This window comes from Pseudophryne corroboree, chromosome 8, assembly GCF_028390025.1.
Source record: "Pseudophryne corroboree isolate aPseCor3 chromosome 8, aPseCor3.hap2, whole genome shotgun sequence".
NCBI classification, from domain to species: domain Eukaryota; kingdom Metazoa; phylum Chordata; class Amphibia; order Anura; family Myobatrachidae; genus Pseudophryne; species Pseudophryne corroboree.
In genome coordinates, this window is record NC_086451.1 from 943,188 (window position 1) to 970,681 (window position 27,494).

The 27,494-nt window shown below is 46.1% G+C and overlaps 1 protein-coding gene across 2 annotated transcripts in view; it reads right to left on the minus strand.

Annotated features, from left to right (window-relative positions):
- Positions 1-27,494, minus strand: part of CARD9 (caspase recruitment domain family member 9) — a 238,687-nt gene that overhangs the window by 138,642 nt on the left and 72,551 nt on the right. For both annotated transcript variants that reach the window (XM_063935814.1, XM_063935813.1), the window contains exon 2: positions 23,438-23,479. The gene's annotated coding sequence lies outside the window, so the exon portion shown is untranslated. The remainder of the gene's footprint in view (positions 1-23,437; positions 23,480-27,494) is intronic.

A 27,494-nucleotide genomic window follows, 5' to 3' on the forward strand; every position in this document is an offset into this window, starting at 1 on the left:
CACAGGTACCAAGTCTCCAACGGCCTGTGCGATCTCCAGGAAGGGGCTTCATGCGAATTGGCTCACCAATAGCAAGTTCAGGCAACTCCTTAGAAGATTTATCATACCCCAGCTTAGAAATCTGCTTCCTCTGCTGTAGCAATTTAGGCACACCTTGGACTACACACGGATAGAGCAAAGTGCTGGCAACTGGTAAAGATGTCTTAAGTCTCCTTGACATCAGACGCTGTGCAGGACTAGTCCCAATGCCCTCGGTGGGTGTATTTCTCCAATGTAATATGGCCTTCCATTGGTCTGTATTATCACTGCTAGTTTTTTTGCACAAATTCTTTACTATCTTAACTGCAGACTCAGCTTTACCATTCGATTTTGGATAACGTGGGGATGAAGTAACATGCTCAAACTCCCATTCAGAGGCAAATCGTCTAAATTGTTCACATGCAAACTGTGGTCCATTGTCAGAGATCACTCTTTCAGGCTGGCCATAACGTGCAAATTGTGCCTTGCAGTGCTTTATTGTAGTCTCAGATGATAAGTCTGGGAGAAGCTCAATTTCCCAAAAATCAGAATAATGGTCCACTATTAACAGAAAGTCTTTGCCTGCATAAGTAAATAAATCCATGCTCACAATCTGCCATGGACGCACTGGTATCTCATGTGACATCATAGGTTCTTTCTGTTGTGCATGAGCATATTCATTGCATGCCGAGCAGTTACCAACATAGTTCTTAATCTCACTTTGCATGTTAGGCCAGTACAATGTATCTCTTGCTTGTCTGTAGCATGCATCACCTCCAAGATGGCTGGAATGTATGCGTGCCAGCATCTCGGATCTTAAAGATTTTGGTATGATGACTCTTGGCCCTTTGTACAAAATGCCATTCTGTACGCTGATCTCATCTCTAAATGACCAATAGTCCCTCACTATGATTGGTGTCTCTTCTTTTGAGTCCGGCCATCCAGCCAGTACAATAGACTTCAAAATCTGCAGGCTCTCATCAGTCATGGTGTGCTGCTGAACCTGCTGCAGTCGCCGATCAGTGACATTCAGATAATCTGCCTGGTTAATCTTTGCAAAGTCAGTCATTACCGGATGCATGGTGCACACTGTGTGATAACTCTGAGCTGCTCCAGAACTCCCATCCATAGCTATTGCTCTACTAAGAGTGTCACTGATATACATCTCAGGGCCTGGCTTGTAGGTGACACAGAGATTGTAATGCTGTAATGTTAACATCATACTCTGAAGTCTTTTAGGTGCACACAGAAGAGGCTTTTTAAAGATGGCAATTAGTGGTTTATGATCAGTCTCCACTGTGATCACGTCCCGGCCGTATAGAAAATAATGAAAACGGGAACAAGCAAAGACAATGCTCAAGCACTCCTTTTCAATTTGTGCATAATTCTGCTCAGTTGGAGTCAATGCTCTTGAAGCAAATGCAACTGGTTGTCCTTCTTGCATCAAGCAACATCCCAGTCCAGTTTTACTCGAATCACTTTGTACAGTTAATGGCTTGGTAACATCATAATACTTCAGCACAGGTGTAACTGTGACCAAATGCTTTATTTCCTCCACAGCTTTATCATGCTTTGGAAGCCAGTGCCATATCGAATCTCTGTCCAGAAGCCTGCGCAGGGGTTCACATACCTCTGAGAGGCGAGGCATAAATTTGGCCAAATATGTCACAACCCCAATCAAACGTTGCACAGACTTTACATCAGTGGGCTTTGGCATTTCCAAGACAGCTCTAACTTTTTCAGGGTCAACTTTCAAACCTTCAGAGGACAGGATATGACCATGAAAATGAACCTCATTCAACTTAAATTGCAGTTTCTTCACACTAAGTCTTAATTTCACTTGTCTGCAACGATCCAATAGCGCTAGCAACTTGCGGTCATGATCAGCCTCCGCTTCCTTTACTGTCTCGCCACAGCCAACCACAAGAATATCATCTGCTATCGGCTCAATGCCGCTAAGTCCAATCAGCAATTCGTGTTGTTTTCGCTGGTAAACCTCAGGTGCTACGGAAACTCCAAAAGGAAGTTTAAGCCATCTTTTCCTACCCCAAGGGGTCCAAAAGGTTGTCATATAACTGCTTTTATCATCCAGCTTACATTGCAGAAAGCATCACCCAGTGTAAAGACTTTTGCTTTGGGCAGCTTATATAAAACATCCTCCAATGTCGGCATAATATAATGAGATCTTCGACAATGACCTCTCCAGGAGGACACAATGCTCTGTTCCTGCTCTTCCCTCTTACTGTATGATTACCATCACCTGCGCTGTATCCTAATACTGACCCAGTGCTCATACCTATGTCATACCTCCCAACATGACCTCTCCAGGAGGACACAATGCTCTGCTCCTGCTCTTCCCTCTTACTGTATAATTACCATCACCTGACCCTAATACTGACCCAGTGCTCATACCTATGTCATACCTCCCAACATGACCTCTCCAGGAGGACACAATGCTCTGCTCCTGCTCTTCCCTCTTACTGTATGATTACCATCACCTGTGCTGTACCCTAATACTGACACAGTACTCATACCTATGTCATACCTCCCAACATGACCTCTCCAGGAGGACACAATGCTCTGCTCCTGCTCTTCCCTCTTACTGTATGATTACCATCACCTGTGCTGTACCCTAATACTGACCCAGTGCTCATACCTATGTCATACCTCCCAACATGACCCTCTCCAGGAGGACACAATGCTCTGCTCCTGCTCTTCCCTCTTACTGTATGATTACCATCACCTGTGCTGTACCCTAATACTGACCCAGTGCTCATACCTATGTCACACCTCCAAACATGACCCTCTCCAGGAGGACACAATGCTCTGCTCCTGCACTTCCCTCTTACTGTATGATTACCATCACCTGTGCTGTACCCTAATACTGACCCAGTGCTCATACCTATGTCATACCTCCCAACATGACCCTCTCCAGGAGGACACAATGCTCTGCTCCTGCTCTTCCCTCTTACTGTATGATTACCATCACCTGTGCTATACCCTAATACTGACCCAGTGCTCATACCTATGTCATACCTCCCAACATGACCTCTCCAGGAGGACACAATGCTCTGCTCCTGCTCTTCCCTCTTACTGTATGATTACCATCACCTGTGCTGTACCACAATACTGACCCAGTGCTCATACCTATGTCATACCTCCCAACATGACCCTCTCCAGGAGGACACAATGCTCTGCTCCTGCTCTTCCCTCTTACTGTATGATTACCATCACCTGTGCTGTACCCTAATACTGACCCAGTGCTCATACCTATGTCATACCTCCCAACATGACCTCTCCAGGAGGACACAATGCTCTGCTCCTGCTCTTCCCTCTTACTGTATGATTACCATCACCTGTGCTGTACCCTAATACTGACCCAGTGCTCATACCTATGTCATACCTCCCAACATGACCTCTCCAGGAGGACACAATGCGCTGCTCCTGCTCTTCCCTCTTACTGTATGATTACCATCACCTGTGCTGTACCCTAATACTGACCCAGCACTCATACCTATGTCATACCTCCCAACATGACCTCTCCAGGAGGACACAATGCTCTGCTCCTGCTCTTCCCTCTTACTGTATGATTACCATCACCTGTGCTGTACCCTAATACTGACCCAGTGCTCATACCTATGTCATACCTCCCAACATGACCCTCTCCAGGAGGGACATAATGCTGTGCTCCTGCTCTTCCCTCTTACTGTAGGATTACCATCACCTGTGCTGTACCCTAATACTGACCCAGTGCTCATACCTATGTCATACCTCCCAACATGACCCTCTCCAGGAGGACACAATGCTCTGCTCCTGCTCTTCCCTCTTACTGTATGATTACCATCACCTGTGCTGTACTCCAATACTGACCCAGTGTTCATATCTATGTCATACCTCCCAACATGACCTCTCCAGGAGGACACAATGCTCTGCTCCTGCTCTTCCCTCTTACTGTATGATTACCATCACCTGTGCTGTACCCCAATACTGACCCAGTGCTCATACCTATGTCATACTTCCCAACATGACCTCTCCAGGAGGACACAATGCTCTGTTCCTGCTCTTCCCTCTTACTGTATGATTACCATCACCTGTGCTGTACCCTAATACTGGCCCAGTGCTCATACCTATGTCATACCTCCCAACATGACCTCTCCAGTAGGACACAATGCTCTGCTCCTGCACTTCCCTCTTACTGTATGATTACCATCACCTGTGCTGTACCCCAATACTGACCCAGTGCTCATACCTATGTCATACCTCCCAACATGACCCTCTCCAGGAGGACACAATGCTCTGCTCCTGCTCTTCCCTCTTACTGTATGATTATCATCACCTGTGCTGTACCCTAATACTGACCCAGTGCTCATACCTATGTCATACCTCCCAACATGACCTCTCCAGTAGGACACAATGCTCTGCTCCTGCACTTCCCTCTTACTGTATGATTACCATCACCTGTGCTGTACCCTAATACTGACCCAGTGCTCATACCTATGTCATACCTCCCAACATGACCCTCTCCAGGAGGGACATAATGCTGTGCTCCTGCTCTTCCCTCTTACTGTATGATTACCATTACCTGTGCTGTACCCTAATACTGACCCAGTGCTCATACCTATGTCATACCTCCCAACATGACCTCTCCAGGAGGACACAATGCTCTGCTCCTGCTCTTCCCTCTTACTGTATGATTACCATCACCTGTGCTGTACCCTAATACTGACCCAGTGCTCATATCTATGTCATACCTCCCAACATGACCTCTCCAGGAGGACACAATGCTCTGCTCCTGCTCTTCCCTCTTACTGTATGATTATCATCACCTGTGCTGTACCCTAATACTGACCCAGTGCTCATATCTATGTCATACTAGAGATGAGCGCCTGAAATTTTTCGGGTTTTGTGTTTTGGTTTTGGGTTCGGTTCCGCGGCCGTGTTTTGGGTTCGAACGCGTTTTGGCAAAACCTCACCGAATTTTTTTTGTCGGATTCGGGTGTGTTTTGGATTCGGGTGTTTTTTTCAAAAAACACTAAAAAACAGCTTAAATCATAGAATTTGGGGGTCATTTTGATCCCAAAGTATTATTAACCTCAAAAACCATAATTTACACTCATTTTCAGTCTATTCTGAATACCTCACACCTCACAATATTATTTTTAGTCCTAAAATTTGCACCGAGGTCGCTGTGTGAGTAAGATAAGCGACCCTAGTGGCCGACACAAACACCGGGCCCATCTAGGAGTGGCACTGCAGTGTCACGCAGGATGTCCCTTCCAAAAAACCCTCCCCAAACAGCACATGACGCAAAGAAAAAAAGAGGCGCAATGAGGTAGCTGTGTGAGTAAGATTAGCGACCCTAGTGGCCGACACAAACACCGGGCCCATCTAGGAGTGGCACTAGAGATGAGCGGGTTCGGTTTCTCTGAATCCGAACCCGCCAGAACTTCATGTTTTTTTTCACGGGTCCGAGCGACTCGGATCTTCCCGCCTTGCTCGGTTAACCCGAGCGCGCCCGAACGTCATCATGACGCTGTCGGATTCTCGCGAGACTCGGATTCTATATAAGGAGCCGCGCGTCGCCGCCATTTTCACACGTGCATTGAGATTGATAGGGAGAGGACGTGGCTGGCGTCCTCTCCGTTTAGAATAGATTAGAGAGACACTTGATTTACTAATTTTGGGGAGCATTAGGAGTACTCAGTACAGTGCAGAGTTTTGCTGATAGTGACCACCAGTTTTATTTATAATCCGTTCTCTGCCTGAAAAAAGCGATACACAGCACACAGTGACTCAGTCACATACCATATCTGTGTGCACTGCTCAGGCTCAGGCCAGTGTGCTGCATCATCTATTATCTATATATAATATTATATATATCTGTCTGACTGCTCAGCTCACACAGCTTATAATTGTGGGGGAGACTGGGGAGCACTACTGCAGTGCCAGTTATAGGTTATAGCAGGAGCCAGGAGTACATAATATATTATATAGTGAGTGACCACCAGACACACAGTGCAGTTTATTTAATATATCCGTTCTCTGCCTGAAAAAAGCGATACACACAGTGACTCAGTCAGTCACATACCATATCTGTGTGCACTGCTCAGGCTCAGGCCAGTGTGCTGCATCATCTATATATATTATATATCTGTCTGACTGCTCAGCTCACACAGCTTATAATTGTGGGGGAGACTGGGGAGCACTACTGCAGTGCCAGTTATAGGTTATAGCAGGAGCCAGGAGTACATAATATTATATTAAAATTAAACAGTGCACACTTTTGCTGCAGGAGTGCCACTGCCAGTGTGACTAGTGACCAGTGACCTGACCACCAGTATATATAATATTAGTAGTATACTATCTCTTTATCAACCAGTCTATATTAGCAGCAGACACAGTACAGTGCGGTAGTTCACGGCTGTGGCTACCTCTGTGTCGGCACTCGGCAGCCCGTCCATAATTGTATATACCACCTAACCGTGGTTTTTTTTTCTTTCTTTATACATACATACTAGTTACGAGTATACTATCTCTTTATCAACCAGTCTATATATTAGCAGCAGACACAGTACAGTGCGGTAGTTCACGGCTGTGGCTACCTCTGTGTCGGCACTCGGCAGCCCGTCCATAATTGTATATACCACCTAACCGTGGTTTTTTTTTCTTTCTTTATACATACATACTAGTTACGAGTATACTATCTCTTTATCAACCAGTCTATATATTAGCAGCAGACACAGTACAGTGCGGTAGTTCACGGCTGTGGCTACCTCTGTGTCGGCACTCGGCAGCCCGTCCATAATTGTATATACCACCTAACCGTGGTTTTTTTTTCTTTCTTTATACATACATACTAGTTACGAGTATACTATCTCTTTATCAACCAGTCTATATATTAGCAGCAGACACAGTACAGTGCGGTAGTTCACGGCTGTGGCTACCTCTGTGTCGGCACTCGGCAGCCCGTCCATAATTGTATATACCACCTAACCGTGGTTTTTTTTTCTTTCTTTATACATACATACTAGTTACGAGTATACTATCTCTTTATCAACCAGTCTATATATTAGCAGCAGACACAGTACAGTGCGGTAGTTCACGGCTGTGGCTACCTCTGTGTCGGCACTCGGCAGCCCGTCCATAATTGTATATACCACCTAACCGTGGTTTTTTTTTCTTTCTTTATACATACATACTAGTTACGAGTATACTATCTCTTTATCAACCAGTCTATATTAGCAGCAGACACAGTACAGTGCGGTAGTTCACGGCTGTGGCTACCTCTGTGTCGGCACTCGGCAGCCCGTCCATAATTGTATATACCACCTAACCGTGGTTTTTTTTTTCTTTCTTTATACATACATACTAGTTACGAGTATACTATCTCTTTATCAACCAGTCTATATATTAGCAGCAGACACAGTACAGTGCGGTAGTTCACGGCTGTGGCTACCTCTGTGTCGGCACTCGGCAGCCCGTCCATAATTGTATATACCACCTAACCGTGGTTTTTTTTTCTTTCTTTATACATACATACTAGTTACGAGTATACTATCTCCTTATCAACCAGTCTATATATTAGCAGCAGACACAGTACAGTGCGGTAGTTCACGGCTGTGGCTACCTCTGTGTCGGCACTCGGCAGCCCGTCCATAATTGTATACTAGTATCCAATCCATCCATCTCCATTGTTTACCTGAGGTGCCTTTTAGTTGTGCCTATTAAAATATGGAGAACAAAAAAGTTGAGGTTCCAAAATTAGGGAAAGATCAAGATCCACTTCCACCTCGTGCTGAAGCTGCTGCCACTAGTCATGGCCGAGACGATGAAATGCCAGCAACGTCGTCTGCCAAGGCCGATGCCCAATGTCATAGTACAGAGCATGTCAAATCCAAAACACCAAATATCAGTAAAAAAAGGACTCCAAAACCTAAAATAAAATTGTCGGAGGAGAAGCGTAAACTTGCCAATATGCCATTTACCACACGGAGTGGCAAGGAACGGCTGAGGCCCTGGCCTATGTTCATGGCTAGTGGTTCAGCTTCACATGAGGATGGAAGCACTCAGCCTCTCGCTAGAAAAATGAAAAGACTCAAGCTGGCAAAAGCAGCACAGCAAAGAACTGTGCATTCTTCGAAATCCCAAATCCACAAGGAGAGTCCAATTGTGTCGGTTGCGATGCCTGACCTTCCCAACACTGGACGTGAAGAGCATGCGCCTTCCACCATTTGCACGCCCCCTGCAAGTGCTGGAAGGAGCACCCGCAGTCCAGTTCCTGATAGTCAGATTGAAGATGTCAGTGTTGAAGTACACCAGGATGAGGAGGATATGGGTGTTGCTGGCGCTGGGGAGGAAATTGACCAGGAGGATTCTGATGGTGAGGTGGTTTGTTTAAGTCAGGCACCCGGGGAGACACCTGTTGTCCGTGGGAGGAATATGGCCGTTGACATGCCAGGTGAAAATACCAAAAAAATCAGCTCTTCGGTGTGGAGGTATTTCACCAGAAATGCGGACAACAGGTGTCAAGCCGTGTGTTGCCTTTGTCAAGCTGTAATAAGTAGGGGTAAGGACGTTAACCACCTCGGAACATCCTCCCTTATACGTCACCTGCAGCGCATTCATAATAAGTCAGTGACAAGTTCAAAAACTTTGGGTGACAGCGGAAGCAGTCCACTGACCAGTAAATCCCTTCCTCTTGTAACCAAGCTCACGCAAACCACCCCACCAACTCCCTCAGTGTCAATTTCCTCCTTCCCCAGGAATGCCAATAGTCCTGCAGGCCATGTCACTGGCAATTCTGACGAGTCCTCTCCTGCCTGGGATTCCTCCGATGCATCCTTGCGTGTAACGCCTACTGCTGCTGGCGCTGCTGTTGTTGCCGCTGGGAGTCGATGGTCATCCCAGAGGGGAAGTCGTAAGCCCACTTGTACTACTTCCAGTAAGCAATTGACTGTTCAACAGTCCTTTGCGAGGAAGATGAAATATCACAGCAGTCATCCTACTGCAAAGCGGATAACTGAGTCCTTGACAACTATGTTGGTGTTAGACGTGCGTCCGGTATCCGCCGTTAGTTCACAGGGAACTAGACAATTTATTGAGGCAGTGTGCCCCCGTTACCAAATACCATCTAGGTTCCACTTCTCTAGGCAGGCGATACCGAGAATGTACACGGACGTCAGAAAAAGACTCACCAGTGTCCTAAAAAATGCAGTTGTACCCAATGTCCACTTAACCACGGACATGTGGACAAGTGGAGCAGGGCAGGGTCAGGACTATATGACTGTGACAGCCCACTGGGTAGATGTATGGACTCCCGCCGCAAGAACAGCAGCGGCGGCACCAGTAGCAGCATCTCGCAAACGCCAACTCTTTCCTAGGCAGGCTACGCTTTGTATCACCGCTTTCCAGAATACGCACACAGCTGAAAACCTCTTACGGCAACTGAGGAAGATCATCGCGGAATGGCTTACCCCAATTGGACTCTCCTGTGGATTTGTGGCATCGGACAACGCCAGCAATATTGTGTGTGCATTAAATATGGGCAAATTCCAGCACGTCCCATGTTTTGCACATACCTTGAATTTGGTGGTGCAGAATTTTTTAAAAAACGACAGGGGCGTGCAAGAGATGCTGTCGGTGGCCAGAAAAATTGCGGGACACTTTCGGCGTACAGGCACCACGTACAGAAGACTGGAGCACCACCAAAAACTACTGAACCTGCCCTGCCATCATCTGAAGCAAGAAGTGGTAACGAGGTGGAATTCAACCCTCTATATGCTTCAGAGGTTGGAGGAGCAGCAAAAGGCCAATCAAGCCTATACAATTGAGCACGATATAGTAGGTGGAATGCACCTGTCTCAAGTGCAGTGGAGAATGATTTCAACGTTGTGCAAGGTTCTGATGCCCTTTGAACTTGCCACACGTGAAGTCAGTTCAGACACTGCCAGCCTGAGTCAGGTCATTCCCCTCATCAGGCTTTTGCAGAAGAAGCTGGAGGCATTGAAGAAGGAGCTAAAAGGGAGCGATTCCGCTAGGCATGTGGGACTTGTGGATGCAGCCCTTAATTCGCTTAACAAGGATTCACGGGTGGTCAATCTGTTGAAATCAGAGCACTACATTTTGGCCACCGTGCTCGATCCTAGATTTAAAGCCTACCTTGGATCTCTCTTTCCGGCAGACACAGGTCTGCTGGGGTTGAAAGACCTGCTGGTGACAAAATTGTCAAGTCAAGCGGAACGCGACCTGTCAACATCTCCTCCTTCACATTCTCCCGCAACTGGGGGTGCGAGGAAAAGGCTCAGAATTCCGAGCCCACCCGCTGGCGGTGATGCAGGGCAGTCTGGAGCGACTGCTGATGCTGACATCTGGTCCGGACTGAAGGACCTGACAACGATTACGGACATGTCGTCTACTGTCACTGCATATGATTCTCTCAACATTGATAGAATGGTGGAGGATTATATGAGTGACCGCATCCAAGTAGGCACGTCACACAGTCCGTACTTATACTGGCAGGAAAAAGAGGCAATTTGGAGGCCCTTGCACAAACTGGCTTTATTCTACCTAAGTTGCCCTCCCACAAGTGTGTACTCCGAAAGAGTGTTTAGTGCCGCCGCTCACCTTGTCAGCAATCGGCGTACGAGGTTACATCCAGAAAATGTGGAGAAGATGATGTTCATTAAAATGAATTATAATCAATTCCTCCGCGGAGACATTGACCAGCAGCAATTGCCTCCACAAAGTACACAGGGAGCTGAGATGGTGGATTCCAGTGGGGACGAATTGATAATCTGTGAGGAGGGGGATGTACACGGTGATATATCGGAGGGTGAAGATGAGGTGGACATCTTGCCTCTGTAGAGCCAGTTTGTGCAAGGAGAGATTAATTGCTTCTTTTTTGGGGGGGGTCCAAACCAACCCGTCATATCAGTCACAGTCGTGTGGCAGACCCTGTCACTGAAATGATGGGTTGGTTAAAGTGTGCATGTCCTGTTTTGTTTATACAACATAAGGGTGGGTGGGAGGGCCCAAGGACAATTCCATCTTGCACCTCTTTTTTCTTTTCTTTTTCTTTGCATCATGTGCTGATTGGGGAGGGTTTTTTGGAAGGGACATCCTGCGTGACACTGCAGTGCCACTCCTAGATGGGCCCGGTGTTTGTGTCGGCCACTAGGGTCGCTAATCTTACTCACACAGTCAGCTACCTCATTGCGCCTCTTTTTTTCTTTGCGTCATGTGCTGTTTGGGGAGGGTTTTTTGGAAGGGACATCCTGCGTGACACTGCAGTGCCACTCCTAGATGGGCCCGGTGTTTGTGTCGGCCACTAGGGTCGCTTATCTTACTCACACAGCGACCTCGGTGCAAATTTTAGGACTAAAAATAATATTGTGAGGTGTGAGGTATTCAGAATAGACTGAAAATGAGTGTAAATTATGGTTTTTGAGGTTAATAATACTTTGGGATCAAAATGACCCCCAAATTCTATGATTTAAGCTGTTTTTTAGTGTTTTTTGAAAAAAACACCCGAATCCAAAACACACCCGAATCCGACAAAAAAAATTCGGTGAGGTTTTGCCAAAACGCGTTCGAACCCAAAACACGGCCGCGGAACCGAACCCAAAACCAAAACACAAAACCCGAAAAATTTCAGGCGCTCATCTCTAAGTGGCACTGCAGTGTCACGCAGGATGTCCCTTCCAAAAAACCCTCCCCAAACAGCACATGACGCAAAGAAAAAAAGAGGCGCAATGAGGTAGCTGACTGTGTGAGTAAGATTAGCGACCCTAGTGGCCGACACAAACACCGGGCCCATCTAGGAGTGGCACTGCAGTGTCACGCAGGATGTCCCTTCCAAAAAACCCTCCCCAATCAGCACATGATGCAAAGAAAAAGAAAAGAAAAAAGAGGTGCAAGATGGAATTGTCCTTGGGCCCTCCCACCCACCCTTATGTTGTATAAACAAAACAGGACATGCACACTTTAACCAACCCATCATTTCAGTGACAGGGTCTGCCACACGACTGTGACTGATATGACGGGTTGGTTTGGACCCCCCCCAAAAAAGAAGCAATTAATCTCTCCTTGCACAAACTGGCTCTACAGAGGCAAGATGTCCACCTCATCTTCACCCTCCGATATATCACCGTGTACATCCCCCTCCTCACAGATTATCAATTCGTCCCCACTGGAATCCACCATCTCAGCTCCCTGTGTACTTTGTGGAGGCAATTGCTGCTGGTCAATGTCTCCGCGGAGGAATTGATTATAATTCATTTTAATGAACATCATCTTCTCCACATTTTCTGGATGTAACCTCGTACGCCGATTGCTGACAAGGTGAGCGGCGGCACTAAACACTCTTTCGGAGTACACACTTGTGGGAGGGCAACTTAGGTAGAATAAAGCCAGTTTGTGCAAGGGCCTCCAAATTGCCTCTTTTTCCTGCCAGTATAAGTACGGACTGTGTGACGTGCCTACTTGGATGCGGTCACTCATATAATCCTCCACCATTCTATCAATGTTGAGAGAATCATATGCAGTGACAGTAGACGACATGTCCGTAATCGTTGTCAGGTCCTTCAGTCCGGACCAGATGTCAGCATCAGCAGTCGCTCCAGACTGCCCTGCATCACCGCCAGCGGGTGGGCTCGGAATTCTGAGCCTTTTCCTCGCACCCCCAGTTGCGGGAGAATGTGAAGGAGGAGATGTTGACAGGTCGCGTTCCGCTTGACTTGACAATTTTGTCACCAGCAGGTCTTTCAACCCCAGCAGACCTGTGTCTGCCGGAAAGAGAGATCCAAGGTAGGCTTTAAATCTAGGATCGAGCACGGTGGCCAAAATGTAGTGCTCTGATTTCAACAGATTGACCACCCGTGAATCCTTGTTAAGCGAATTAAGGGCTGCATCCACAAGTCCCACATGCCTAGCGGAATCGCTCCCTTTTAGCTCCTTCTTCAATGCCTCCAGCTTCTTCTGCAAAAGCCTGATGAGGGGAATGACCTGACTCAGGCTGGCAGTGTCTGAACTATCTTCACGTGTGGCAAGTTCAAAGGGCATCAGAACCTTGCACAACGTTGAAATCATTCTCCACTGCACTTGAGACAGGTGCATTCCACCTACTATATCGTGCTCAATTGTATAGGCTTGAATGGCCTTTTGCTGCTCCTCCAACCTCTGAAGCATATAGAGGGTTGAATTCCACCTCGTTACCACTTCTTGCTTCAGATGATGGCAGGGCAGGTTCAGTAGTTTTTGGTGGTGCTCCAGTCTTCTGTACGTGGTGCCTGTACGCCGAAAGTGTCCCGCAATTTTTCTGGCCACCGACAGCATCTCTTGCACGCCCCTGTCGTTTTTTAAAAAATTCTGCACCACCAAATTCAAGGTATGTGCAAAACATGGGACGTGCTGGAATTTGCCCATATTTAATGCACACACAATATTGCTGGCGTTGTCCGATGCCACAAATCCACAGGAGAGTCCAATTGGGGTAAGCCATTCCGCGATGATCTTCCTCAGTTGCCGTAAGAGGTTTTCAGCTGTGTGCGTATTCTGGAAAGCGGTGATACAAAGCGTAGCCTGCCTAGGAAAGAGTTGGCGTTTGCGAGATGCTGCTACTGGTGCCGCCGCTGCTGTTCTTGCGGCGGGAGTCCATACATCTACCCAGTGGGCTGTCACAGTCATATAGTCCTGACCCTGCCCTGCTCCACTTGTCCACATGTCCGTGGTTAAGTGGACATTGGGTACAACTGCATTTTTTAGGACACTGGTGAGTCTTTTTCTGACGTCCGTGTACATTCTCGGTATCGCCTGCCTAGAGAAGTGGAACCTAGATGGTATTTGGTAACGGGGGCACACTGCCTCAATAAATTGTCTAGTTCCCTGTGAACTAACGGCGGATACCGGACGCACGTCTAACACCAACATAGTTGTCAAGGACTCAGTTATCCGCTTTGCAGTAGGATGACTGCTGTGATATTTCATCTTCCTCGCAAAGGACTGTTGAACAGTCAATTGCTTACTGGAAGTAGTACAAGTGGGCTTACGACTTCCCCTCTGGGATGACCATCGACTCCCAGCGGCAACAACAGCAGCGCCAGCAGCAGTAGGCGTTACACGCAAGGATGCATCGGAGGAATCCCAGGCAGGAGAGGACTCGTCAGAATTGCCAGTGACATGGCCTGCAGGACTATTGGCATTCCTGGGGAAGGAGGAAATTGACACTGAGGGAGTTGGTGGGGTGGTTTGCGTGAGCTTGGTTACAAGAGGAAGGGATTTACTGGTCAGTGGACTGCTTCCGCTGTCACCCAAAGTTTTTGAACTTGTCACTGACTTATTATGAATGCGCTGCAGGTGACGTATAAGGGAGGATGTTCCGAGGTGGTTAACGTCCTTACCCCTACTTATTACAGCTTGACAAAGGGAACACACGGCTTGACACCTGTTGTCCGCATTTCTGGTGAAATACCTCCACACCGAAGAGCTGATTTTTTTGGTATTTTCACCTGGCATGTCAACGGCCATATTCCTCCCACGGACAACAGGTGTCTCCCCGGGTGCCTGACTTAAACAAACCACCTCACCATCAGAATCCTCCTGGTCAATTTCCTCCCCAGCGCCAGCAACACCCATATCCTCCTCATCCTGGTGTACTTCAACACTGACATCTTCAATCTGACTATCAGGAACTGGACTGCGGGTGCTCCTTCCAGCACTTGCAGGGGGCGTGCAAATGGTGGAAGGCGCATGCTCTTCACGTCCAGTGTTGGGAAGGTCAGGCATCGCAACCGACACAATTGGACTCTCCTTGTGGATTTGGGATTTCGAAGAATGCACAGTTCTTTGCTGTGCTGCTTTTGCCAGCTTGAGTCTTTTCATTTTTCTAGCGAGAGGCTGAGTGCTTCCATCCTCATGTGAAGCTGAACCACTAGCCATGAACATAGGCCAGGGCCTCAGCCGTTCCTTGCCACTCCGTGTGGTAAATGGCATATTGGCAAGTTTACGCTTCTCCTCCGACAATTTTATTTTAGGTTTTGGAGTCCTTTTTTTACTGATATTTGGTGTTTTGGATTTGACATGCTCTGTACTATGACATTGGCCTTGGCAGACGACGTTGCTGGCATTTCATCGTCTCGGCCATGACTAGTGGCAGCAGCTTCAGCACGAGGTGGAAGTGGATCTTGATCTTTCCCTAATTTTGGAACCTCAACATTTTTGTTCTCCATATTTTAATAGGCACAACTAAAAGGCACCTCAGGTAAACAATGGAGATGGATGGATTGGATACTAGTATACAATTATGGACGGGCTGCCGAGTGCCGACACAGAGGTAGCCACAGCCGTGAACTACCGCACTGTACTGTGTCTGCTGCTAATATAGACTGGTTGATAAAGAGATAGTATACTCGTAACTAGTATGTATGTATAAAGAAAGAAAAAAAAACCACGGTTAGGTGGTATATACAATTATGGACGGGCTGCCGAGTGCCGACACAGAGGTAGCCACAGCCGTGAACTACCGCACTGTACTGTGTCTGCTGCTAATATATAGACTGGTTGATAAAGAGATAGTATACTCGTAACTAGTATGTATGTATAAAGAAAGAAAAAAAAACCACGGTTAGGTGGTATATACAATTATGGACGGGCTGCCGAGTGCCGACACAGAGGTAGCCACAGCCGTGAACTACCGCACTGTACTGTGTCTGCTGCTAATATATAGACTGGTTGATAAAGAGATAGTATACTCGTAACTAGTATGTATGTATAAAGAAAGAAAAAAAAACCACGGTTAGGTGGTATATACAATTATGGACGGGCTGCCGAGTGCCGACACAGAGGTAGCCACAGCCGTGAACTACCGCACTGTACTGTGTCTGCTGCTAATATATAGACTGGTTGATAAAGAGATAGTATACTCGTAACTAGTATGTATGTATAAAGAAAGAAAAAAAAACCACGGTTAGGTGGTATATACAATTATGGACGGGCTGCCGAGTGCCGACACAGAGGTAGCCACAGCCGTGAACTACCGCACTGTACTGTGTCTGCTGCTAATATATAGACTGGTTGATAAAGAGATAGTATACTCGTAACTAGTATGTATGTATAAAGAAAGAAAAAAAAAACCACGGTTAGGTGGTATATACAATTATGGACGGGCTGCCGAGTGCCGACACAGAGGTAGCCACAGCCGTGAACTACCGCACTGTACTGTGTCTGCTGCTAATATAGACTGGTTGATAAAGAGATAGTATACTCGTAACTAGTATGTATGTATAAAGAAAGAAAAAAAAACCACGGTTAGGTGGTATATACAATTATGGACGGGCTGCCGAGTGCCGACACAGAGGTAGCCACAGCCGTGAACTACCGCACTGTACTGTGTCTGCTGCTAATATAGACTGGTTGATAAAGAGATAGTATACTACTAATATTATATATACTGGTGGTCAGGTCACTGGTCACTAGTCACACTGGCAGTGGCACTCCTGCAGCAAAAGTGTGCACTGTTTAATTTTAATATAATATTATGTACTCCTGGCTCCTGCTATAACCTATAACTGGCACTGCAGTAGTGCTCCCCAGTCTCCCCCACAATTATAAGCTGTGTGAGCTGAGCAGTCAGACAGATATATAATATATATAGATGATGCAGCACACTGGCCTGAGCCTGAGCAGTGCACACAGATATGGTATGTGACTGACTGAGTCACTGTGTGTATCGCTTTTTTCAGGCAGAGAACGGATATATTAAATAAACTGCACTGTGTGTCTGGTGGTCACTCACTATATAATATATTATGTACTCCTGGCTCCTGCTATAACCTATAACTGGCACTGCAGTAGTGCTCCCCAGTCTCCCCCACAATTATAAGCTGTGTGAGCTGAGCAGTCAGACAGATATATATAATATTATATATAGATAATAGATGATGCAGCACACTGGCCTGAGCCTGAGCAGTGCACACAGATATGGTATGTGACTGAGTCACTGTGTGCTGTGTATCGCTTTTTTCAGGCAGAGAACGGATTATAAATAAAACTGGTGGTCACTATCAGCAAAACTCTGCACTGTACTGAGTACTCCTAATGCTCCCCAAAATTAGTAAATCAAGTGTCTCTCTAATCTATTCTAAACGGAGAGGACGCCAGCCACGTCCTCTCCCTATCAATCTCAATGCACGTGTGAAAATGGCGGCGACGCGCGGCTCCTTATATAGAATCCGAGTCTCGCGATAGAATCCGAGCCTCGCGAGAATCCGACAGCGTCATGATGACGTTCGGGCGCGCTCGGGTTAACCGAGCAAGGCGGGAAGATCCGAGTCGCTCGGACCCGTGAAAAAAAACATGAAGTTCTGGCGGGTTCGGATTCAGAGAAACCGAACCCGCTCATCTCTATGTCATACCTCCCAACATGACCTCTCCAGGAGGACACAATGCTCTGCTCCTGCTCTTCCCTCTTACTGTATGATTATCATCACCTGTGCTGTACCCTAATACTGACCCAGTGCTCATACCTATGTCATACCTCCCAACATGACCTCTCCAGGAGGACACAATGCTCTGCTCCTGCTCTTCCCTCTTACTGTATGATTACCATCACCTGTGCTGTACCCCAATACTGACCCAGTGCTCATACCCATGTCATACCTCCCTACATGACTCTCTCCAGGAGGACACAATGCTCTGCTCCTGCTCTTCCCTCTTACTGTATGATTATCATCACCTGTGCTGTACCCTAATACTGACCCAGTGCTCATATCTATGTCATACCTCCCAACATGACCTCTCCAGGAGGACACAATGCTCTGCTCCTGATCTTCCCTCTTACTATATGATTACCATCACCTGTGCTGTACCCCAATACTGACCCAGTGCTCATACCTATGTCATACCTCCCAACATGACCTCTCCAGGAGGACACAATGCTCTGCTCCTGCTCTTCCCTCTTACTGTATGATTACCATCACCTGTGCTGTACCCCAATACTGACCCAGTGCTCATACCTATGTCATACCTCCCAACATGACCTCTCCAGGAGGACACAATGCTCTGCTCCTGCACTTCCCTCTTACTGTATGATTACCATCACCTGTACTGTACCCTAATACTGACCCAGTGCTCATACCCATGTCATACCTCCCAACATGACCTCTCCAGGAGGACACAATGCTCTGTTCCTGCTCTTCCCTCTTACTGTATGATTACCATCACCTGTGCTGTATCCTAATACTGACCCAGTGCTCATACCTATGTCATACCTCCCAACATGACCTCTCCAGGAGGACACAATGCTCTTCTCCTCCCTCTTACTGTATGATTACCATCACCTGTGCTGTACCCTAATACTGACCCAGTGCTCATACCTATGTCATACCTCCCAACATGACCTCTCCAGGAGGACACAATGCTCTGCTCCTGCTCTTCCCTCTTACTGTATGATTACCATCACCTGTGCTGTACCCTAATACTGACCCAGTGCTCATACCTATGTCATACCTCCCAACATGACCCTCTCCAGGAGAACACAATGCTCTGCTCCTGCTCTTCCCTCTTACTGTATGATTACCATCACCTGTGCTGTACCCTAATACTGACCCAGTGCTCATACCTATGTCATACCTCCCAACATGACCTCTCCAGGAGGACACAATGCTCTGCTCCTGCTCTTCCCTCTTACTGTATGATTACCATCACCTGTGCTGTACCCTAATACTGACCCAGTGCTCATACCTATGTCATACCTCCCAACATGACCTCTCCAGGAGGACACAATGCTCTGCTCCTTCACTTCCCTCTTACTGTATGATTACCATCACCTGTGCTGTACCCTAATACTGACCCAGTGCTCATACCTATGTCATACCTCCCAACATGACCTCTCCAGGAGGACACAATGCTCTGCTCCTTCACTTCCCTCTTACTGTATGATTACCATCACCTGTGCTGTACCCTAATACTGACCCAGTGCTCATACCTGTCATACCTCCCAACATGACCTCTCCAGGAGGACACAATGCTCTGCTCCTGCTCTTCCCTCTTACTGTATGATTACCATCACCTGTGCTGTACCCTAATACTGACCCAGTGCTCATACCTATGTCATACCTCCCAACATGACCTCTCCAGGAGGACACAATGCTCTGCTCCTGCTCTTCCCTCTTACTGTATGATTACCATCACCTGTGCTGTACCCCAATACTGACCCAGTGCTCATATCTATGTCATACCTCCCAACATGACCTCTCCAGGAGGACACAATGCTCTGCTCCTGCTCTTCCCTCTTACTGTATGATTACCATCACCTGTGCTGTACCCTAATACTGACCCAGTGCTCATACCTATGTCATACCTCCCAACATGACCCTCTCCAGGAGGACACAATGCTCTGCTCCTGCTCTTCCCTCTTACTGTATGATTACCATCACCTGTGCTGTACCCTAATACTGACCCAGTGCTCATACCTATGTCATACCTCCCAACATGACCCTCTCCAGGAGGACACAATGCTCTGTTCCTGGACTTCCCTTTTACTGTATGATTACCATCACCTGTGCTGTACCCTAATACTGACCCAGTGCTCATACCTATGTCATACCTCCCAACATGACCTCTCCAGGAGGACACAATGCTCTGCTCCTGCTCTTCCCTCTTACTGTATGATTACCATCACCTGTGCTGTACTCTAATACTGACCCAGTGCTCATACCTATGTCATACCTCCCAACATGACCCTCTCCAGGAGGACACAATGCTCTGCTCCTGCTCTTCCCTCTTACTGTATGATTACCATCACCTGTGCTGTACCCTAATACTGACCCAGTGCTCATACCTATGTCATACCTCCCAACATGACCCTCTCCAGGAGGACACAATGCTCTGCTCCTGCTCTTCCCTCTTACTGTATGATTACCATCACCTGTGCTGTACCCTAATACTGACCCAGTGCTCATACCTATGTCATACCTCCCAACATGACCTCTCCAGGAGGACACAATGCTCTGCTCCTTCACCTCCCTCTTACTGTATGATTACCATCACCTGTGCTGTACCCTAATACTGACCCAGTGCTCATACCTATGTCATACCTCCCAACATGACCTCTCCAGGAGGACACAATGCTCTGCTCCTGCTCTTCTCTCTTACTGTATGATTACCATCACCTGTGCTGTACCCTAATACTGACCCAGTGCTCATACCTATGTCATACCTCCCAACATGACCTCTCCAGGAGGACACAATGCTCTGCTCCTGCTCTTCCCTCTTACTGTATGATTACCATCACCTGTGCTGTACCCCAATACTGGCCCAGTGCTCATACCTATGTCATACCTCCCAACATGACCTCTCCAGGAGGACACAATGCTCTGCTCCTGCTCTTCCCTCTTACTATATGATTACCATCACCTGTGCTGTACCCTAATACTGACCCAGTGCTCCTACCTATGTCATACCTCCCAACATGACCCCATCCAGGAGGACACAATGCTCTGCTCCTGCATTCTCTCTTACTATATGATTACCATCACCTGTGCTGTACCCTAATACTGACCCAGTGCTCATACCTATGTCATACCTCCCAACATGACCCTCTCCAGGAGGACACAATGCTCTGCTCCTGCTATTCCCTCTTACTGTATGATTACCATCACCTGTGCTGTACCCTAATACTGACCCAGTGCTCATACCTATGTCACACCTCCCAACATGACCATCTTCAGGAGGACACAATGCTCTGCTCCTGCTCTTCCCTCTTACGGTATGATTACCATCACCTGTGCTGTACCCTAATACTGACCCAGTGCTCATACCTATGTCATACCTCCCAACATGACCTCTCCAGGAGGACACAATGCTCTGCTCCTGCTCTTCCCTCTTACTGTATGATTACCATCACCTGTGCTGTACCCCAATACTGACCCAGTGCTCATACCTATGTCATACCTCCCAATATGATGTAGCATGATGTATACTTGTAAAATGGTAGCATGAATAATATGTTTTATACATATAGTGTCAATTATAAAATATATGTTATATTATAATTAGGTTAAGTTATATTTTTTTTTAGTAAGTAAAGTTGAAAGACGTTACAATAATTTTTCCTGTGTTGGACTGGGACTGAGTGTTATATTATATCGGATGTGGGCTAGTGGTGGCTCGTGAGCAGAGAGAGAGCGAGGATCCCCAGAGGAGACCCGGATAGAGACGTCAGAAAAAAAAAGACGTTGGTGCCGGACAGTTAGTGCGGGCAGGAGAGAGCGAGTGCTGCGCTGCAGGAGGAGAGACACGGAGGAGGACGGAGGTGAGACAGCTGATTGCGGAGGGGTTATAGAGGAGTCGGTTACCGGACCGCAGAGAGCTGGGACGGTTTTAGTGTACCGAAAGAAGCTTGCAATCTTCGAGGAGGACCAGAAGTGTTGCTGGTCGGGGAGCTGGGGGAGCGGAGCGGAACTGACATCCGAGTGACAGCGCCACTGGGAGAGATGGATACACTGTGATAAGGTATCTCCTCAGATGCGTCACTTACCAGACCTCTGAAACGTTACTGTGTCTGAGAACCCATGGCTATGGGAAATTGATAGAGAGAAGCAACTTTATACTCAGGACCAACCATTATCATAAAGTAACCTTACTACCCGCACTTTTCCCCTCAGAGACACCTCAGAGACACTGAGTTATACAGAAGTGGCGGCATAACAGTCCTCTTGATTCCCCTCAGCCAGTAACCGCTATAAATATATATGCAATATCCTTTGTAACGGAGTACCGTAGGAGTACCATCTCCACTGATATAGATAAATTGTGGAGAGAAAATCCAGACAAATTCTCTTATAATTGCATAGAGAATGAACTATTATCTATATTGATGAAAACACACATATACTGTATATCTATATTCTCGATATAAACACTGCATCAGATTTCGTCATTTGGAGACACCATTTATGCTCCTTAAAAATTGCCGTCCTTTTCTCATAAAGTGTCTACTCACAATACAGGTTGAGTATCCCATATCCAAATATTCCGAAATACGGAATATTCCGAAATACGGACTTTTTTGAGTTAGAGTGAGATAGTGAAACCTTTGTTTTTTGATGGCTCAATGTAAACAAACTTTGTTTAATACACAGTTATTAATAATATTGTATTAAATGACCTTCAGGCTGTGTATATAAGGTATATATGAAACATAAATGAATTGTGTGAATGTAGACACACTTTGTTTAATGCACAAAGTTATAAAAAATATTGGCTAAAATTACCTTCAGGCTGTGTGTTTAAGGTGTATATGTAACATAAATGCATTCTGTGCTTAGATTTAGGTCCCATCACCATGATATCTCATTATGGTATGCAATTATTCCAAAATACGGAAAAATCCCATATCCAAAATACCTCTGGTCCCAAGCATTTTGGATAAGGGAGACTCAACCTGTATCTCCATAAAAACTTCAGTATTAAGTATATACAATGTAGTGAACTATATATATATATATATATATATATATATATATATATATATATATATAGATATATAGATATATAGATATATATAGATATAGATATATATATAGATATATATATATAGATATATATATATAGATATATAGATATAGATATATAGATATATATATAGATATATATATATATTTATATCTACTCCTCTAATTATCCCCCGAAGGACCTGTTACCCAGCTCCTAAAGAAAGATTCTCCTGACTGTGATATAATATTATTACTCCTAAAAGGAAGACAGCTGTAACAAATCTATTCACTAAGACCATAATGAAAATTGTAATCAGCTATTGAGATGTATTACACTATTGGAAGGATAAAGATCTAAAACCAGTGGATACCAGTATACTCAAGATCTGGACCAAGCCTTGTTATTAATATTCTTTCATATTAATCTTTCTACTGGCTATTATATTATTCAGCCTAGGAAAACGATATAAAAATACAGGACAATTATACTTCCCATAACAATTAAATGACTTCAGCATTCAGGAGGAACTAGACTCTATGCATCTACTAATTTGGGTTTCGTACATATATATGCATATATATATATATATATATATATATATATATATATATATATATATATATATCTATCGACTACATCAGTCCCCTCACGCATAGGGTTACTAATTGTGTGAATTATAATAATTGTTACAAGTATGTTGTATATCTGCTGAACATTTATCTAAGTATTAACGTAGTACATACTAGAGCGTACTTGTATAAGTATAGAGGTAATTGATTGATGTTTAAACTAAGTCTAATAAATTGTTAATATATTAAATATAAATTCAAAGTATTGTTTTATGGATATCTGATATAGTAAATATAATTGTAGAATTGTTTAAAGTTGTTGGCCTCTGTTATTTCATCAAAAGTACTGTGATACTTACCACGATCCTGGGAGAACGAAGATTTACTGCGTCAAAGGTAATCTGTAGGTAAAGTAAAAGAGTTATTATATTATAAAACAGTTATATACTACAAACTTAAGCAAACACTAGTTATTGCATTTGGGTATTCTCAAGTCTACCCGTTTTCACTCTGTTCAAATAAATTGTACAGGGCCCCGACTTGGGTGGAGGCACTCTAATTAAATATTACACATATATTCCCTGGTGAAGAGAGTTTAGGGCTACAATGACATGCTCCAGGAGGACACAATGCTCTGCTCCTGCTCTTCCCTCTTACTGTATGATCACCATCACCTGTGCTGTACCCTAATACTGACCCAGTACTCATACCTATGTCATACCTCCCAACATGACCCTCTCCAGGAGGACACAATGCTCTGCTCCTGCTCTTCCCTCTTACTGTATGATTACCATCACCTGTGCTGTACCCTAATACTGACCCAGTGCTCATACCTATGTCATACCTCCCAACATAACCTCTCCAGGAGGACACAATGCTCTGCTCCTGCTCTTCCCTCTTACTGTATGATTACCATCACCTGTGCTGTACCCCAATACTGACCCAGTGCTCATACCTATGTCATACCTCCCAACATGACCTCTCCAGGAGGACACAATGCTCTGCTCCTGCTCTTCTCTCTTACTGTATGATTACCATCACCTGTGCTGTACCCTAATACTGACCCAGTGCTCATACCTATGTCATACCTCCCAACATGACCTCTCCAGGAGGACACAATGCTCTGCTCCTGCTCTTCCCTCTTACTGTATGATTACCATCACCTGTGCTGTACCCTAATACTGACCCAGTGCTCATACCTATGTCATATCTCCCAACATGACCTCTCCAGGAGGACACAATGCTCTGCTCCTGCTCTTCCCTCTTACTGTATGATTACCATAACCTGTGCTGTACCCCAATACTGACCCAGTGCTCATACCTATGTCATACCTCCCAACATGACCTCTCCAGGAGGACACAATGCTCTGCTCCTGCTCTTCCCTCTTACTGTATGATTACCATCACCTGTGCTGTACCCTAATACTGACCCAGTGCTCATACCTATGTCATACCTCCTAACATGACCTCTCCAGGAGGACACAATGCTCTGCTCCTGCTCTTCCCTCTTACTGTATGATTACCATCACCTGTGCTGTACCCTAATACTGACCCAGTGCTCATACCTATGTCATACCTCCCAACATGACCTCTCCAGGAGGACACAATGCTCTGCTCCTGCTCTTCCCTCTTACTGTATGATTACCATCACCTGTGCTGTACCCTAATACTGACCCAGTGCTCATACCTATGTCATACCTCCCAACATGACCTCTCCAGGAGGACACAATGCTCTGCTCCTGCTCTTCCCTCTTACTGTATGATTACCATCACCTGTGCTGTACCCTAATACTGACCCAGTGCTCATACCTATGTCATACCTCCCAACATGACCTCTCCAGGAGGACACAATGCTCTGCTCCTGCTCTTCCCTCTTACTGTATGATTACCATCACCTGTGCTGTACCCTAATACTGACCCAGTGCTCATACCTATGTCATACCTCCCAACATGACCCTCTCCAGGAGGACACAATGCTCTGCTCCTGCTCTTCCCTCTTACTGTATGATTACCATCACCTGTGCTGTACCCTAATACTGACCCAGTGCTCAAACCTATGTTATACCTCCCAACATGACCTCTCCAGGAGGACACAATGCTCTGTTCCTGCACTTCCCTCTTACTGTATGATTACCATCACCTGTGCTGTACCCTAATACTGACCCAGTGCTCATACCTATGTCACACCTCCCAACATGACCTCTCCAGGAGGACACAATGCTCTGCTCCTGCTCTTCCCTCTTACTGTATGATTACCATCACCTGTGATGTACCCCAATACTGACCCAGTGCTCATACCTATGTCATACCTCCCAACATGACCTCTCCAGGAGGACACAATGCTCTGATCCTGCTCTTCCCTCTTACTGTATGATTACCATCACCTGTGCTGTACCCTAATACTGACCCAGTGCTCATACCTATGTCATACCTCCCAACATGACCTTTCCAGGAGGACACAATGCTCTGCTCCTGCTCTTCCCTCTTACGGTATGATTACCATCACCTGTGCTGTACCCTAATACTGACCCAGTGCTTATACCTATGTCATACCTCCCAACATAATCTCTTCAGGAGGACACAATGCTCTGCTCCTGCTCTTCCCTCTTACTGTATGATTACCATCACCTGTGCTGTACCCTAATACTGACCCAGTGCTCATACCTATGTCATACCTCCCAACATAATCTCTTCAGGAGGACACAATGCTCTGCTCTTCCCTCTTACTATATGATTACCATCACCTGTGCTGTACCCTAATACTGACCCAGTGCTCATACCTGTGTCATACCTCCCTACATGACCTCTCCAGGAGGACACAATGCTCTGCTCCTGCTCTTCCCTCTTACTGTATGATTACCATCACCTGTGCTGTACCCCAATACTGACCCAGTGCTCATACCTATGTCATACCTCCCAACATGACCTCTCCAGGAGGACACAATGCTCTGCTCCTGCTCTTCTCTCTTACTGTATGATTACCATCACCTGTGCTGTACCCTAATACTGACCCAGTGCTCATACCTATGTCATACCTCCCAACATGACCTCTCCAGGAGGACACAATGCTCTGCTCCTGCTCTTCCCTCTTACTGTATGATTACCATCACCTGTGCTGTACCCTAATACTGACCCAATGCTCATACCTATGTCATACCTCCCAACATGACCCTCTCCAGGAGGACATAATGCTCTGCACCTGCTCTTCCCTCTTACTGTATGATTACCATCACCTGTGCTGTACCCTAATACTGACCCAGTGCTCATACCTATACCTCCCAACATGACCCTCTCCAGGAGGACACAATGCTCTGCTCCTGCTCTTCCCTCTTACTGTATGATTACCATCACCTGTGCTGTACCCTAACACTGACCCAGTGCTCATACCTATATCATACCTCCCAACATGACCTCTCCAGTAGGACACAATGCTCTGCTACTGCTCTTCCCTCTTACTGTATGATTACCATCACCTGTACTGTACCCCAATACTGACCCAGTGCTCATACCTATGTCATACCTCCCAACATGACCTCTCCAGTAGGACACAATGTTCTGCTACTGCTCTTCCCTCTTACTGTATGATTACCATCACCTGTACTGTACCCTAATACTGACCAAGTGCTCATACCTATGTCATACCTCCCAACATGACCTCTCCAGTAGGACACAATGCTCTGCTACTGCTCTTCCCTCTTACTGTATGATTACCATCACCTGTACTGTACCCCAATACTGACCCAGTGCTCATACCTATGTCATACCTCCCAACATGACCCTCTCCAGGAGGACACAAAGCTCTGCTCCTGCTCTTCCCTCTTACTGTATGATTACCATCACCTGTGCTGTATCCTAATACTGACCCAGTGCTTATACCTATGTCATACCTCCCAACATGACCTCCCCAGGAGGACACAATGCTCTGCTCCTGCTCTTCCCTCTTACTGTATGATTACCATCACCTGTGCTGTACCCCAATACTGACCCAGTGCTCATATCTATGTCATACCTCCCAACATGACTTCTCCAGTAGGACACAATGCTCTGCTCCTGCTCTTCCCTCTTACTGTATGATTACCATCACCTGTGCTGTACCCTAATACTGACCCAGTGCTCATACCTATGTCACACCTCCCAACATGACCTCTCCAGGAGGACACAATGCTCTGCTCCTGCTCTTCCCTCTTACTGTATGATTACCATCACCTGTGATGTACCCCAATACTGACCCAGTGCTCATACCTATGTCATACCTCCCAACATGACCTCTCCAGGAGGACACAATGCTCTGATCCTGCTCTTCCCTCTTACTGTATGATTACCATCACCTGTGCTGTACCCTAATACTGACCCAGTGCTCATACCTATGTCATACCTCCCAACATGACCTTTCCAGGAGGACACAATGCTCTGCTC